Below are 17,555 nucleotides of genomic sequence, written 5' to 3' on the forward strand. Positions count from 1 at the left end.
ACAGGAAGGAGCAGAATAGTGTGTAAAGTATGTTACCATTTGTAGAGAAAGGCGTGGTTCAAATATTCATAAAAACTTTCAAAATATTAATAAAAACTATTCAGAAAACAGTGTCTGGGGAACAGCTGTGGGAGGGAGACTTCACTGTAACTTGTATCTTTTGAATTTGTACTGTGTGGATGTATTACCTATTCAAAAAATCCCATGAATTTAAAATTTAAAAATAGAAAGATTGTCATTTTCCAATCTGCTCTGTGCATAGCTGCGTACAATTCAAGGGTACAATTCAGTCTTAAAAGCATCCTGTTAATTTCCATATACTAAATAGCTTCTATTAGACTTCTGAAAGTCTGCCTATATTAAAAGACACCCCTAAAATGGAAGGTACACAGTCACTCTCTCTTTGAAATCTTTAAATTTTTTTAATGAAAATAGAATAATGTATTCTGTGACTTAATTGTTCAAAATTAAAATTCAACAGACTGTTAAGTCTGTATAAATAAAACATTCACAGCCTTCATCAGCACGTGCATCGGGACAAATGCTTTGGGCCTCACGACTGTGGAAATATTTCCTAACATTTGAGATGTGCCAAGAAAGAGAGAAAGAAATCAAATAAGATCTTGTATTACACAAATTCTTCTTGCTCACAAGAGTCTGATTTACTTGTATCCATCAATGTAAGTGATTCACACTTTACAAGCTATTTTAAGTGATTAGACTAAAACCTGGAGCCAACATTACCCTCTCCTCAACCCTCAGCCCAATCTGTCAAAATAGCCCAATCTTCCAAAATAATTGGAAATTATTAGGTTGAACCATATAAAATTAGCGTTGTGTCAATGGTCCGATAGCAGCAATTTCAAGATTCAACCTAATATTTTTCCCCATCATTATGTTGTAGTCTGTAGTTACATAGCAGAGACACTGTTAGTTGCCTATCCAACATCTATTTCTCCCTGTCCCATTAGCAGAACCCCCATCTAGTTCCCATTTAGGAAAGTAGTATTAGATGACGTGATATATGATGTGATGTGATGTAATGTGATATGATATGATATTACTTTACATAAAACACGGTCTTATTTTAATATAAGACTAGGTCTTATATTGATTTTTGCTCCAAAAGACGCATTAGAGCTGATGCGCTCTTATTTTGGGGAAATACGGTACCATACAACTAAGAGCTAACCTTCAAAACTACGTATGACCAATTTGTTAAAAGAAAGACTATTTTTTATCTAATTAGATCTGCATTTTTGCAGTCATTTAAGAAAAAAAAGATTGGAGATTCTACCCCCCAGTAGCCTATAAACGTCAGGAGGGCAGCGTCCACATCTGTGTCTTCGGGCCAGCATGTCCATGCTATAATCATGATAGCATTAGTATTACTCTTACTGTATTTTGGGACCTTATGTCTGCTCATCATAAGAGACAGAAATTTCTTACCAGCTGGCAAGAGCAAACCTTGAGTAATTACTTTTTAAATATATATTTGTTCTAATTACAAAATTGAAGAAGGGATTAGTCTCTTGAGATCAGAGGCCCGGTGGTGTGTGTGGAGAGGGCATGGTGAGCTATGGGCAAACTTTCCTTAGTAGCCACTAGTGACACTATCATTTATTAGGTTTTGAATTTTACTCTATTTTGTAGACAATTTATTCAGAGTATGGGCTCTTCAGGAACAATGTCCCTGTTCTACTTACTGTGACACTTAGTCATGTCACCCTGGGCAAGTTATGAACCTTTTTCTGCCTCGGTTTTCTAATCCACCAAAGGCCGTAATAAGTTGTTATAAAAATAAACAGGTTAATACACATCAAGTGCTCAGAAAAGTGACTGGGATACCTAAGCACTCAATAAGTGGGAGACGTTCCTCTTTCTTTCTTGCTGGTGTCTTGCTTCTACCTCCTTTTGAGCAGCAATTTTATGTGTGTATTTCCTGCTCTGTGATGGAAATGGTACTTCCTTTTTATTTTCCCTAATTTTGAGATTCCAAAACAAATGTAATTGGAAAGTCAGATTCATCATCTTAAGATTTTTTTAACAGACTATGAGTACATGAAAAAAATGTACCAGAATATAATAAATTTGAATTTCTGTAAATGATTTAGAAACTTCATTTTCCTAAACTTCTATTTTTTCAGTTACTCTACTAAGCTTAAAACACCAAAGGCCTTTTAGTTAACTGGTCAGCTTTTACCCTATGTTACATGTTTTTAAATTGTCTCCCTCATCCTCTCTCCCTACTTATCAATTTATAACACACACCTTATTTCAGTGCAATATTTTTCACTCTGCATGAAGTTTAACATATACTGATACAAACTGAGTCAACAAATGTTTTGAGGTAGGTAGCACTGGGCTGGTGGTCAAGTTTGGGTCCTCCCATCTCACAAAGGGAAAAGCTTCGGTAAGTGATTTATCCAGCATCACATAACTTGTTAATGGGACTTTGAAAGAAAAGCCCAGGACAAGCTGCTCTTTTTTTCTACTGCTACAACACATGAGGCCCCTCCATCACATAACACATGGACAAATAGTGAACAAGCAGCAAAATATTTCCCACTAGGCATGACATCAAATATTAGGAGAAAGGAAGCACAGGAAAAATGGAAAGTGCAGGGTTTTCAACAGTGCATTCTTCTAGGTTTCAATCTAGGTTTTGACCATTTATATGGTCACAAGTTTCCATTAGATCAATATGCTTCGTTAGCTATCCTGTTTGCGCCTGTGAGAAAAATACAACGGCCAGGAAGAAGTGGGGAAGAGATGAGCAAATAAGTAAAAATCTGCTGGCGAGATTAGACAATCTATTAGAATCCATTCTATGTATTCACACCACCCCCTAACTACCTTTCCCCTTACTCCACATAAATAAATAGAACAGAGGGTAGGATAGAAACTAGAGAATCTTCTAATATCAGGCATTAACAGGGTGAGAGATCACCAAACTGGGCCAGAGAGAGAAATCAAGAACAGGGAGGCTGCAGGATTCTCTTGTCTCCTTTCCTCTTGATTGTTGAAACTACTCCCAGACACCCTCCTCTCCCAGTCATTCCCGCAAGTCCTCAAATAGAACAAAAAAGTTTTTCCAAACCTGAAAAGCATTATAAGTGAGCCTACTGCTACCCACTATGAAGAAAATATCAACATTCTGTATGTGAATGGCCAGGTAATGTGTGAATTTTATATGCGATCTATTATTGTAGATTGCATCCTCACCGTGGCACACCATTCCTGGTATCAATTCCTTTTTCTTTGTTCTCAATACAGTAAGATCTACCCATAAGGGGCAAGATTTCCTCCCAGTGTGAAGAAACTTCCTAACAACTAAGAAAGTTGGATATTTCCTCTGCTGAAAGGTTACATCTTGTTTATGGGTTGGGATCTCCATCTTAAAAGTTCATGGGAGAGGGGCCCTGTGAAGACGTATTATTCCCCATTCTCCCCAATTTAATCCCCTCACTCAATTCATGTTTTCTTTTCCTTCCCCCTTTACCCTTTTTTATTCCTCTCTTCTTTTCTCTCTTCCTATTTTGCACCTCCATTTTATTCCTCTCAACTCTCCTTCCTTCTCTTTTATAGCATCAATTTTTACTAGTATATTTAATGTTTCTCACCAAAATGACAGTCTTGATTCTGAAATTCTAAAGTCTTGATTCTGAATTTTGCTTTACTAGATGAAAGATCGGTTTAATGTTAAAAACTACAGGTGGTCCAGCATCCCTTCTTATATCCATCCACCAAATAAGGAGGCCGTATGTCCATCTAGGATATTTTGCAGAGCTTAATGTAGTATACATGCAATTTATGTATACATATACTTTAAAGAATTTTCTAGATCTCTGTAGGGACTTTTGAAGTCTCTTCTGCATGTTAATTTCTCTACTAATCCAGATGCCACTGCTCTTTGTGACATTTCAGAGAGGTCACTGAGCACCATCCTTATAACCCTCCAGAGAAGAACAATGGAATGCCAGTGCAGAACCATTTTTTTAATTATTACCTAATGTTTTAGTGTTCTTTTTTTCTTTTCAGGAAACGCCAGTCAAGTCCTAGAAGGTCTTCACACTAATGCTAATTTCTCTCTAGCTCAGTTAGTAGTTACCGTCTGCAGAGAAAGTTATGAATGTATCTGTGTTCACAGATTTATGCATTTCCTGTTTTATGTGATTACTTCCCAGAAGGAACTACCTTGAGCCTCTCTGCCTCTAAACTGATCTTTCTGGCCTTTCCATAATTATGCAGTTCAAAGAATCATCGCTTTTACAAATAAACTTGCCTCCTGATTCGGAATTCTAAGAGTTCTCACTACAGTTAATCTATATATAGACTATATGGGTTTGAAAGAGGTAACAAATGTTAGAGACCACAGTTTTTTAAGCTATAGGTTTCATAAACAAAATGCCAGCTTAAATTAGAAGCTGGAAAAATATTTTAGTTTTAGCAAAGCAGATTTTTTAAATGTGCTAATAAAATGAAAAAGTCAAAAATTCTGGAGGAATTAATCAATCTAAAATATTAAAATTTTCCTCACAAATTTATCAAATGATATTTTTTTTAAAGTTTTTTGGTAGGTTTTTTTTTTAATTCGGGATATTGGGGAAGTGTTTCTCCAGGGCCCATCAGCTTCAAGTTGTTGTCCTTCAATCTAGTTGTGGAGGGCGCAGCTCAGCTCCAAGTCCAGTCACCATTTTCAATCTTAGTTGCAGGGGGCGCAGCCCACCATCCCATGCAGGAATTGAACCAGCAACCCTGTTGTTAAGAGCTCGCTCTCTAACCAACTGAGCCATCTGGCCGCCCTTCAAATGAGCTTAATGTGTTACCATTTGGTGAGTTTTAATTTTGCTAGCATGAAAATACATTCTGTAACACTGGATTATCTTATGTGACTATGGCTTTATACAATATTAAAACTTAGTATTATACATTGTGTATAGGGAAAACCCATTTGCGTTTAAAATTAAAATTCCTAAAGATAGTTTAGGTTCTTACTCTGTAAAATGAATTTAAAGATAATTTATGTTCTGAGTATAAGTTTGTTTGTGTTTGTTATAGAAATTTTGAAAATACACACAAGAAGATAAAGATGAAAATAACTGATAATTCCACCATCCAGATAACCAGTGTTCAACCCGGGTTGTTGACTATGCATATATTTTGAAATTCTTTTTTTAGACTTTCACTGTTCTGTTTTAAGCAATAATGCTTTGTGCTGAGACATGGCTTAATTTTTCATGACAGGGAGAAAAAAAATAAGAGAGAAATCAAGAAAGGAGAACAGAGAGGCTGCAGGATTCTCTTGCCTCTTTTCCTCCTGATTGTTGAAACTACTTCTGGACACCTTCCTCTCCCAGAATCACTCCCCCAAATCTCAAATAGAACAAAAAAGCTTTTCCAAACTTGAAAAGCATTATAAGTGAGGCTACTGCTACTGTGTTTCCCCAAAAATAAGACCGGGTCTTACATTAAGTTTTGTTCCAAAAGACACATTAGAGCTTATGTTCAGGGGATGTCATCCTGAAAAATCATGCTAGGGCTTAGTTTTCGGTTAGGTCTTATTTTCAGGGAAACATGGTATTCACTATGAAGAAAATATCAACACTCTGTATGTGAATAGCTAGGTAATGTGTGGGTTTTTGCATTTCTATTGTCATCTGTTTCTAAGCTTCTAAGAAATCATGAATATCTAAGAAGAAGGAGGAAGAGGAGAAGGAGGAGGCTTTTAACCACCTGAAAACACCCTTTAGATTCTAAAATATGGATGACCATAACTCTGATCCCTGGCAATGTAGTAGTTACTCTCCTCAATCCGGCCATCTTTATATTTTTAGTTTAAAATACTTACTGAATTTTGGCCCATTTGAATAAGTAATATAGCTTTCCAAGATAGCTTGCATCACTATTGCCTAGAACTTAAGGCAACTAAGTGTATCCTCCCGTTCCCGTCATTTTATATGGAAAAGCACCTTTGCCACAACCTTACAACTATAGGTTGTGGCAAAGGTGCTTTTCTATATATATATATAAAAAAAAAGCAACCTATAGTTGCACCAGTAGTAAGCACTACCAGCCTACAGTAAGCACTAACTATGAAAACACAACAGGTGATCAGCCTCCTAAGAGGACTTTCAGTGTCTCCATAGACCTCCTTTCACTGAAGCCTCTAAGCATGACATTATTGCGCCTCTTGATTGTGCTATCATTTCATCATGAGACATTATAACTCTGGTTTCTGTTTCCAGCACTTTGGTGGATTAGATGCTGTGATGGTTTATTTTATGTGGCAACTTGGCTAAACTATGGTGCCAGGGTTTGGTCAAACACCAGCGTAGATATTGCTGTGAAGGTAATTCTTAGATGTGGTTAAAGTAGATTTGGAGTACAGCAGATCACCCTCCATAATGTGGTTGGGCCTCATCCACTCAGTTGAAGGTCTTAAGAGAAAAGACCGACATCTCTTGAAGAGGAAGGAATTCTGCCTCCAGATCTGCCTTTGGACTCAAGATTGCAACATCAACTCTTGCTGGAATTTCCAGCCTGCTGGTTTGCCCCATGGATTTCGGACTTGCCAGCCCCCACAACCTCATGGGCCAATTCCTTAAAATCTTTCTGTCTGTATCTGTCTCTCTTTCTCTATACACACATACACTCACACACCATCCCAAATGATAGTCTCCTCTAAAATAACTAGAATGCTTTATACAACATTTTAAAAACATCTTTTTAAATGGATCACTGGCAAAAAGTAAGTGAAAGCAGAAACCCTGGTAGGTAAGCCAATTCCAAAGCCAGCTTTCACCCTAAGAGTTTCTGTCAGACCCGGGAGACCCTAAATCTCAACTCTGAGATAGTGCTCAGGGATCACCCAATGTGGGGAACCTATTAGGAGAATCCTTAAAGTTCAAAATACAAAAGGCTACATCTTCAATGTAAAAATAAATTTAAAAAATAAATCCTGCCCCAAAGAGAGATGCCACAGCAAGGACATTCACCTATCATAATGTTGATGCTGGGAGGACAAACAGAAAACAAAAACTTCCTTAAAAATTTGGAAGCACAACAAGGTCTAACACAGTTTTTCTATCTGGATTCATCATAACACTTATGTGGTCCAAAAATTTTAAACCCTAATAATAGAGCATTTTAATATAAAAGGATCCCATGTTGGTAGCACAGCAAAGTGACTTGACTAAAAAGAGCAAATGCAAATCTTCCCTGCATAAATTCACCTTCACCTTTGGCCTCTAAGACTCCCCAGAGATAAAGTGTCAAGACAAATGAAAAGCTCACAGAATAAAAACATCACAAAGTCTAGGAAGAAACATGGTACCACGAAGTGAAGACCAGAAGGAGCAAGCAGCAGACACCAAAAACACTCCCTCAAAGAATCAAATATTAACATTATTCGTGACCAAATACAAAACTTATATGTTTAATGAAATAAAAGAGGAGCTTGGAAACATTAGCAAAGAATCATTATTCATAGTAGCCAAGACATGGAAACAACCTCAGTGTCCTTCAACAGATAATTGGATAAAGAAGATGTACTTATATATAATGGAATACTATTTAGCCATAAGAAATGATGAAATACTGCCATTTGTGACAACATGGACGGACTTAGAGGGGATTGTGCTGAAGGTAGTAAGTCAGACAGTGAAAGAAAAATGTCATATGATTTCACTTATAAGTGGAATCTAAAGAACAAAATCAACAAATGAAACAGAAACAAATTCACAGATACACAGAATATTTTGATGGTTGCCAGCAGGAGGTTTGGGAGGGGGTGAAAAAGGGAAAGGGATTAACTAAGAAGTACAAATTGGTTGATACACAGAAGTCATGAGGATGTAGGGTATAGCATAAGGAATATAGTTAATATTGTAATAACTATGTATGGTGTCAGATGGGTACTAGAGCTATCAGGGTGATAGATGGGAGAGGGGTTGGGAGCAGGGGGAAAAAGGTTGAAGAGATTAAGAAATACAAATTGGAAGTTACAAAATAGTCAATGGGATGTAAAGTAAAGCATAGGGGAATATAATCAATAATATGGTAATAACTATATATAGTGCCAGGTGGGTACTAGACTAGTTAGGGAGATCTCTTCTTAAAATTACATAGCTGACTAACTACTACTAATTACATAGATGACTAACTAACTACTGACTTACTACTATTACACCTGATGTAATATACAGCACAGAGAATATAGACAATAATATTGCGGAGAGATCCAAGATGGTGAAGTAGATAAACATTGTGCCTGTGTTCTTCCATGAACACATTAAAATTACAACTAAATTATAGAACAATCACCTGGAAAACCATCTGAAGTCTAGCTGAACAGAAATCCTCTATAACTAAAAATATAAACAAGAAGCCACATCGAGACTGGTAGGAGGGACAGAGAGGCAGAAGAGGCCCCACACCTGCGTGTGGCAGTTGAGAATCAGGAGGGCTATCTCAGCCACCTTTAGTCTCCCAGGAGGAGTGAAGGACCCCAGCCCCCCACACCAGACTCCCCAGCTCGGAGTACTGGTGCTAAGAAGAGGAACCCCTACAACATCTGGCTGTGAAAAACAGTGGGGGATTCCAACTATTAGGGGGGCCCGAAGGCTGCGAGAAACCCAACCATCCTCTTAAATGGTCTGTGCACAGACTTACTCGCATGCAGGTACTTACCTTGGATTCCAATGGAGGGACAGTGACTCAGGGGGCCTCAGAGACATACGGGGAACGGGGGGCAGACTGAGGTGTGTGGCTTTGAGGGGAGGACTGGAGAACAGTCAGCATTTTCCTAGTGAAGGGTTCACCATCTGTGTAGCCTACAGGAGGGCGCCATTTTTCCTGCGTTGAGCCCGCCCCCTCCAGCCAAATCTGAATCTGATTGGCCTTGTGAGCTCCTATGCTCCACCCTGCTGACTCACTGGGACCCTGCCCCACCCAACTTCCCCAAGGCTGAGGCATTTTCTCCACAAGCAGCCAGAGAGCCCCGCCTGCATTGCACTCTTTCTTGAAAACTATCAGAGTCCAGCAGTCCCTGAGCAGGTGGTGACTGGCTTCGGTGTACTCTGAGACTTTTGCTGAGTCACTTCAGACTCAGCACTGGCAACAAATCAGAATCTACCTTAACCTGGTGACCACAATTCTTCCCACTTTAGTGACTCCCTGAAACCCTGCCTCACCCAATTCCCGTAGTACGTAAGGAATTATCAGTGGCTAAACCTTAAGAGAGCCAGCAGGTGGCAGCAGGCCTCAGGCACAGTGTTCTAGCTTTTTGCAGGGTAACCCCAGACCCAGTACTGTTGGCAGCCTTCCTCAGTTCACTGTGTGGCCTCTCCCACATGCCGCCAGGTTTAGCACAAGCAGTGAGTAACTGCACATCGCTTTGAAGCTCCTACCAGGTAGCCTCTGGCCGGTCACAGGCAGTAGCTGAGCTGGGCCTGCAACAGAGCCCTGGCCAAGAGGCCCCAGAATCAAGATACCTCGAGGCTGGCTTCAGATCACAGAAGAGCACCGCCCAACTAGCTCCACAAGTGACACACACAAAGGACAGTCTAAACAGGCACCAAAGCCCGCTGGGGTAAATCCCGCTAAGTGGCATAAGCCTCCCACACAGCAGCCCATAAGCAGTGGATGTGACCAAATCCCACAGCCAGTCAGCCTAAGGGTCAATCTCACCCACTGATGTGCCAATAGCAACCAAGACTTAGCTATAACAGGAAGTCATACACAAGGGACACTCGTGGAGCACCCAATGCAGGTAACCAGGGAGACTGTGCCATGGCCCCACAGGACACATACTACATAAGGCTACAGAGCCAAGACTGGGAGACATAGCAGATCTACCTAATACATAGAAACAAATACAGAGAGGCAGCCAAAATGAAGATATAAAAAAATACATCCCAAATGAAGAGGAGAAAACTCCAGAAAAAGAACTAAACAAAATGGAGGCAAGCAACTTACCAGAGACAGAGTTCAAAACTATGGTTATTGGGGTGCTCAAGGAACTCAGTGAGAACTTCAACAAAGAAATAGCAAGCATACAAAAATACATCTATGTCTTAAGAAGACCATAAAAAGAACCAGTCAGAAGTGAAGAATACAGTAATTGAAATGAAGAATGTACTAGAAGGAATCACCAGCAGACTAGATGGAGGAGAGGATCAAATCAGTGATTTGAAAGACAAGGTAGCAGAAAACACCCAATTAGAACAGTAAAAAGAAAAAAAAAATATCTGAAAAAATGAGGATAGTTTAAGAGACCTCTGGGACAACAGTAAGGGTACCAACAATCATATCGTAGGGGCACCAGAGGGAGAAGAGAGAAAGAAGAGATTGAGAACTATTTGAAGAAATAATGACTGAAAACTTTCCTAATCTGGTGAAGGAAAAAGACATACAAGACCAGGAAGCACAGAGAGTCCCAAACAGGATGACCCAATCAGGCCCACACCTAGACACATTATAATTAAAGTGGCAAAGTTTAAAGACAAAGAGAGAATCCTAAAAGCAGCAAGAGAAAGACAGCTACTAGCTTGTAAGGGAACCCCCACAAGAATGTCAGCTGATTTTTCAACAGAAACTTTGCAGGCCAGAAGGGATTGGCACAAAATATTCAACATGATAAAAAGCGAGGAGCTACAATCAAGATTACTCTACCCAGCAAGGCTATTATTTAGAATCAAAGGACAGATAAAGAGCTTCCCAGACAAGAAAAAGCTAAAAGAGTTCATCACCACCAAACCAGTATTACAAGGAATGTTAGAGGGACTCCTTTAAGACGGAAAAATAAAGAAATAAAAATTTGAATAATAAAATGGCAATAGCTACATATCTATTAACAATTACTTTCAATGTAAATGCATTAAATGCTCCAATCAAAAGACACAGGAAGGCTGAATGGATAAGAAAACAAAATCCTTACATATGCTGCCTACAAGAGACTTACACTTCAGATTGACAGACACACATAGACAGAAAGTAAAGGGATTGAAAAAGATATTTCATAAAAATAGAAATGAAAAACAAACAAACAAACAAACAAACTGGGGTAGCAATACTTATACCAGACAAAATGGATTTTAAAACAAAGGCAATAAGAGAAAGTGAAGGACCCAGTAATCCCACTTCAGGGTATTTATCAGAAGACATCCAAAATGCTACTTGAAGGGGACATATGTATCCATATGTTCATTGCAGCGCTGTTTACGATGGCCAAGATGTGGAAGCAGTCTGGTGTCCGTCAATGCAAGAATGGATAAAGAGGTGGTACATATATACAATGGCATATTGCTCAGCCTTGGAAGGGAATGGGTTCTTGCCATCTGCGGCAACATGGATGGACCTGGAGGTTATTGTGCTGAGTGGAGTATGTCAGACAGAGAAAGACAGATGCAGTGGGATTATGTGAAATCTAAGAACAAAATTAACAAACAAAACAAAAACAAATTCACAGATACAGAAAACATTTTGATGGCTGTCAGATGAGAAGGGGGTTAGGGGGTCTGAAGAAAGGGGAAGGGATTAAGAAGTACAAATTGGTAGTTACAAAACAGTCATGAGGATGTAAAGAACAGCATAGGGAATATAGTCAATGATGGGGTAATAACTACGCATAGTGCCAGGTGGGTACTAGACTAGTCAGGGGGATCGCTTCTTAAATTACATAAATGTATAACCACTGTGCTGTACACTTGAAATTAATATAAAATAATATTGAATGTTAAATGTAATTGATAAATTTTAAAATGGGGGGAAGGGGAATAAGAGTTCCAAATTTCCAGGTATAAAACAACTAAGTCATGGGGATGTAATGTACAGCATAGGGAATATAGTCAATCATATTGTGATCGCATGGTACCATGTCAGATGGTTGCTGGACTTCTCATGGTGATCACTTCTTCAGGTCTATAAATGTTGAATAACTATGGTGTACACCTGAAAGTAACATAATATTGTATGTTAGTTATGTTTTTAATAAAAATCTTTTAGAAAGGAAAAGAAAAGAAAATGCCATTCCCTTATTGATTTAAACCGAGTCCATCCCTGGATTGAGTGCTCCTTCTTCTTGGCTCACGACTACCATACTCTACATCTGATGCTGCACTTGCCCTGCTCTGGCATTATCAGGAGTCAGATTTCTGTACTTTTCTGGCAACCTAAGCCTGGGGGTAGCAAGATCACCTTCCTCCCTTTCCAGCAGTGTTTGCTGAGTCAGCAAGTATAAAAGGAAAAAAATGAAGTTTAATTATAATCAGATCCCCAGGAGCTTCTTTTCTCTAATGATTCACATTGAATGACTCCAAAATAATTATTTCTAAATGACAGAGAGCCATTCAAGGCCTTGAAAGCTGACCAGAGTGAGTGACAGAAAGGCCTGATCCAGTATGTCACCCTTTTCATGGGTGGAACTTATCAAAATCACCTAGTGTTCCCCTCTCTAAAGACCTTCATCTGTAAAATAGAAATGATAAGCAATCATGTTGGGTGTTCTCAGAAACTGTGGTCATAGCTTTCTATTAATAAACAGTAGAGCCTGTCATTGATTCTGTCTAAACCTACACAGTGCTGTTAAATGATCCTTGAATTTGGAAGTTTCATCACTCTGATTGACTCGTGTATTTTCTTTTTTCTTCCTAATAATGCAATATCTCAGTCTTTACACCCTCACGCAGCTTTTGCTGGCACAGACACATTCAGCATCATCACACTTGCGAATACAGGTCAAATCTATTGGTAGGCTTTAATAACTTTCATAATAAGCAAACGGTCCTGTTCTTTATTTGATTTGAACTTGCAAAGGTATCAATAAACTAAAAGAAGGCATGCTGAAAACTGGTAGACAAAAAAAATGTTGATTCCCAAATTTATCTTTTGGGAATTCAAAATACACAATGGAGTAACAGCTGTTCTAGATTTCCGTCAGAGATTAGCAAATAAATTATTAGTGCAATTTAAAGTTGTGACATCTTGAGATAAATATTTGCCCTTGATTTTTCACAGCCTCTGATGCCACAGAAATCTGGAAGTGTTCACAGTCTGGCCCAGAGAAGATCATTTTAAATCTACAGCTTTAAACTGTGATTGAAAGGGAGCCCAGGTTGGATTCTGCCGTCAGGTCCATCTGCTGTTCTTGCTTCCTGATGGCAATGTCTTAGGTCTCTCTGCCTCCAGCCATGTTTCAGCACGGCCTTGAAGGCTTTCTTCACCAGCCTCACAGAGCCTGCCACAGACTCAGTGCCTGCCATTGGAGCTCCCCCCTCACTCTGCCCGCCCAGAGGGATGCCAATCCCCTAGAGGCTCTCTCTACTAAAGCCCAGCTATTGGAGACTTCAATTCACCAACCTTGGAGCACACAAGTGCCTGCAGAACCAAGAGCAGAAGCATCCCCATAAAAGAAACACGTTGGGATATCATCTGTGAGCACCCGCTCAAACCCTCCTCCCAACAAATGGCTTCACTTACGCCAGCATGTGGTCTCTCCTCCCAATTGATTCACTAGGAAAGCCAATCCTCAAAAAACAATGTGGCCTTTGCCCTAACCACAAGGACTGGGGTGTCTTGTATGCAACCGCTGCCAACTCAGCTTACAACAGAAGCTTGTAGTCTCGGGCATGTATCGAGTTTTATGCTTAAAGGAATTTCCTGTCCCTGTCAGTGTCTGTTGAAGAGCCCTCTGCACTTCTGTTTTGAAAGGAGAGATAAAAGAGGAAATGAACTCCTGGTCCCTCCATACCTGGTTTTCAGACCAGTGACAATATTAATCCTATAATAAAAAAAAAATACCATAACTTCTCACAGTAGGTGTGTCTTCAACGTAATTAGATAATCGTTTTCCAATTGGTTAGAGGGCAAGACCATCTCATAACTTTACAAAGAGAATGTGACACCTTCCTTTGGGCCCCCCATTCTGGTGCCCACCTGCCCCCACCAGCTGCTTGATTTAGGAGTCAGCCTTCCCAACTTGTGTGTAAATTGAGGACAAATTTGATTTGTCTGCCTCCTATCAGGAACATAGTAGTTGCTCAATAAATATCTGATGAATGGTCACACCTCCTGAAGCTTAGAATACCAAGAAGGCGTCTCTTTCCCTTCCTCCTCAATCACCTGCCTGTACTTCTCCAAACCCGGTGCATGCAGCCCTCTCCTTGGTCCCCACCACCACCCCATCCGCGTTTCTCTGTGGCCACCAGGCCTGCAGCAGGGATCGAAGCTCCTGCCTGGAAGGTAGGTGCCCAGGGAAGACGCGACTCGCGTTCCGAGGGGGTCAGCGGAGGCGAGGACCAGGGACGCGGCAGCCACACCCGCGTCCCTTTCCACTCCCGGCTCCCCCACGCCCCTCTCCCTCCAACTGCCCCCCACCAGAAAAAAAAGCAAGTGGGAGGCACAAGAGCAAGTGGAGAATCTTGGCCGCGGCCCCCTCCCCCTCCTTATAAAAAAGAAATTGACTTTTGTTTGGAGTTTGTGAAAAGTGGGGCTCGGGGCTCAGTCAATGGGGCGCCCCGCGGTGCGGGCTGAGTGGAGCTAGCGCGAATCGCTCAGCCGCGGCCCCAATTAATCCGCCCTTTGTGCCGCCCGCCCGGCCGCCCCCGCCGCAGCAGCACCAGCGACCCATTGTTCGGCCTCGCCAGGCCGCGGGATTTACCCTTTTCAAACAGCCGGTTTTGTCCCGGACAGTTCGAGCGGAAGTTTCTCACTGACAATTTGCCCCAAATAGATAGATTTGTCAGAAGCGACCTTCGGGAAGGAAGCAAAAAGCCATCCGCCTGAAGGTTGGGCCGGAGACCGGGACTGGACTTCCCACCCGCGGCCGCGCCGCCCTCTGCGCCCCCAGCCGGGCGGACTCGAAGCCCCGCGGGGACCCCATCCCCGGCACCTGCTGAGCCAGACACTCCGCCGACCTGACCTCCATTTACCCATCTGCGAAATGGGACAGCGGGGCGCTTGCAACCCGTAAGTCCAGAACTTTGGGTTAGGGTTGACGACGTTCATTCCTTTCTCTCCCTGCACCTTCTTTTCTAAAACTGTAACCAAAGATCTGGCGAGGCCTCAGCGATGATGTGAAACAGCCGTGAAGGTGGGTCACCGTAATAAGTTCCGGATTGTGCACGTGCTGTTTCTCTCCTGCCCTCTGGCTCCTCCTTAACAAAGACGTCAACCGTGCTAAATCACAGGTGGTGCCTTTGTAAGACCAGCTATTGTCCCCTCATAAGTCAAGATATAAAACGCTTTGTACTGAATGGCTCGTGATCTGGAGCTCTCAGCTTGGGAGTCGGGCTGTTCGATTTTTTTTTCCCACCCACCAGAGCCGCTCTTCTCCCAAATGACCTCACTTAATAAGCAAAACCTAAATGGGGTGTGGGGAGGGACCAACATGCTGTTGATGAAAAGAATAGTTACTGATTTCTTCACACTTAATGGCAAGTATGAGTCTTTTAAAATACAGTCTCATACCAAAGAGATCTGTGAATTTTAAGCAGAACTGAATTGTATTAATCAGCTGATGGGTTTGTTCATTTTCTATCACTAGAAGAGAAATACAAAGGTTGGGATGCCACAGAGTCTGTTTCTACTGCACTCAGGCAATCTCTTTCTTTAGTCCAGAAAATCTCCTGCTAGTTGCACATGAGAGAAAAATTGATAGCAAAAAAGTCTGTTTTTTGTTTATCCATCAGGTGAATACACACTTCAGCATCATACAGAGGAAACCCTAGGTGGTCTTTAACAAGATTTCAGTGGTTAAGAGCTACAATTTAGAGAAGATGACAATACATACACAGTGTCAATAGTATTTAAACAAACATCCCAGACAACAGAATAATGGTTATTAACGATGATGCTTTGGGCTTCTGACTAATTCCCCATGCCTGCGTGCAGCCAAACAGCTGCAGGATTTTCCCCCCTTTAAAACTGTTTATGTGCATCATTTTTAAAATTACATTTAACAGCCACATCTTTCAGAATAGTCCCTCTGTCTGGAACAGAAGTGAATGGTTTAGTAGTAGTGATGAAGCCAGTAGCACGAATGTCTTTCATACCCAAAGGACTCGAACCATGCTAGAAATCAGCTCCTTCAAAAGATTCTGCATCTCTCTGAAATGTGGACAGCTGTCTGATGCTGTATGCCCTGCAGTAGAGGCTTAGACGTCTAAAATGCAGCTCTTTAGCTCTACTCACACTTGCACAAAAGTGCACACTTCAAAACTGATTAAATTGTGAAACTGTACTAAAGCATACCCCTCCTGGGGTTTGAAAAATTAAATAAATCAAAAGAGAAGGTAAGGTTATTTTGTATAATTCCTTTCTCACTTCCAGACAAATATTAAGTTTTAAGAATTAGTGATCAGGACATCAAAATGAATGCATTCCTTGTGCACTCCGAACATGCAACGCCAATTATTATTTAGTTAATGCAACTGAAAATACATATATTTAGGGATCCAGCTATATGCAATTATGAATACGTGGGTAATTACACATTATTTTAGCTAATCATAAATGCATGAACTACAGTTGAATTACCTCCACTGTTTTCATTGTTGTTCCTTAGCATTTATCAAGCGTTTGCTTTGCACTAAAAGATGTTCAAGACGTATCAAAGAACCTCAGCCTTTAAAAAAGGGCATCTAAGTATTTGTATCTTATTATAGAGAGATACACATATGTTGTATGTGGTGCATGTGGGTATTTCAAATATCTCATTATTCAATGTCTTGATCTGATAGAAACATTAGATTTCAAATCAGTGTTTTATCTTTACTCCAAAATCATCTGAAATTTTAGAGACTGGGACAAGTGTCTACAACCTACCTCCTGAGTTGCGAACCGCTCTACCTGAAAAGCCAAATCCTCCTCCTCCCAGCAGGCAATCATCTTATGCCCTGAAGCATGAGATCTGATTACCCCTATCATCATCTTAGCTTGCATAGATACAGATGTTATTAACGGCTGTAGTTTATCCAACCCTTTTTTAAAACGCAGCTGCAGCATTTGACTTGGGGACCTCCTGTGAATCCCACTGGTTGACTCCGTCTTGCACAAAGCACGTGGGGTTTGGGGGAGGGAGAAGAGAGGGGGAGGTTTGTTTTGTTTTGGAGGGTTTTTTTTTTTTTTGAATCAGACTTCCCTAAATAGCCACTCAGCATCTTTGTAAGTGATGTGAATTCTGAAATTACTTACTAGAATAGGAGGACAACAGACAACTGTGTGAACTAGATCATTTGGAAACAAAGCACACTAGAATGTACGTATGATGTTTTCATTGCATGGGCAGAGATCAAATATGTGGTCTTGATATACTTATTCATGGAATAAAGAATCATTGCTTTTTCTCAAATATGTTAGCCACATTTAAACTGGGATACCCCATTTTACATAACAATTGTTTCCACTAGTGTTGAAACAGTAATCTGGATAAAGCAGGTCCTAAACCTGCTGTGAATGGAATAAAGGGATGTTTTTAAAATCTGAAAGGCCTGGATTGGCAATCCACACTGATCAAATTCAGTAATTAATTGTTCAATCTAATCATTGACTTTTTC

This window comes from Rhinolophus ferrumequinum, chromosome 3 (assembly GCF_004115265.2).
Source record: "Rhinolophus ferrumequinum isolate MPI-CBG mRhiFer1 chromosome 3, mRhiFer1_v1.p, whole genome shotgun sequence".
NCBI classification, from domain to species: domain Eukaryota; kingdom Metazoa; phylum Chordata; class Mammalia; order Chiroptera; family Rhinolophidae; genus Rhinolophus; species Rhinolophus ferrumequinum.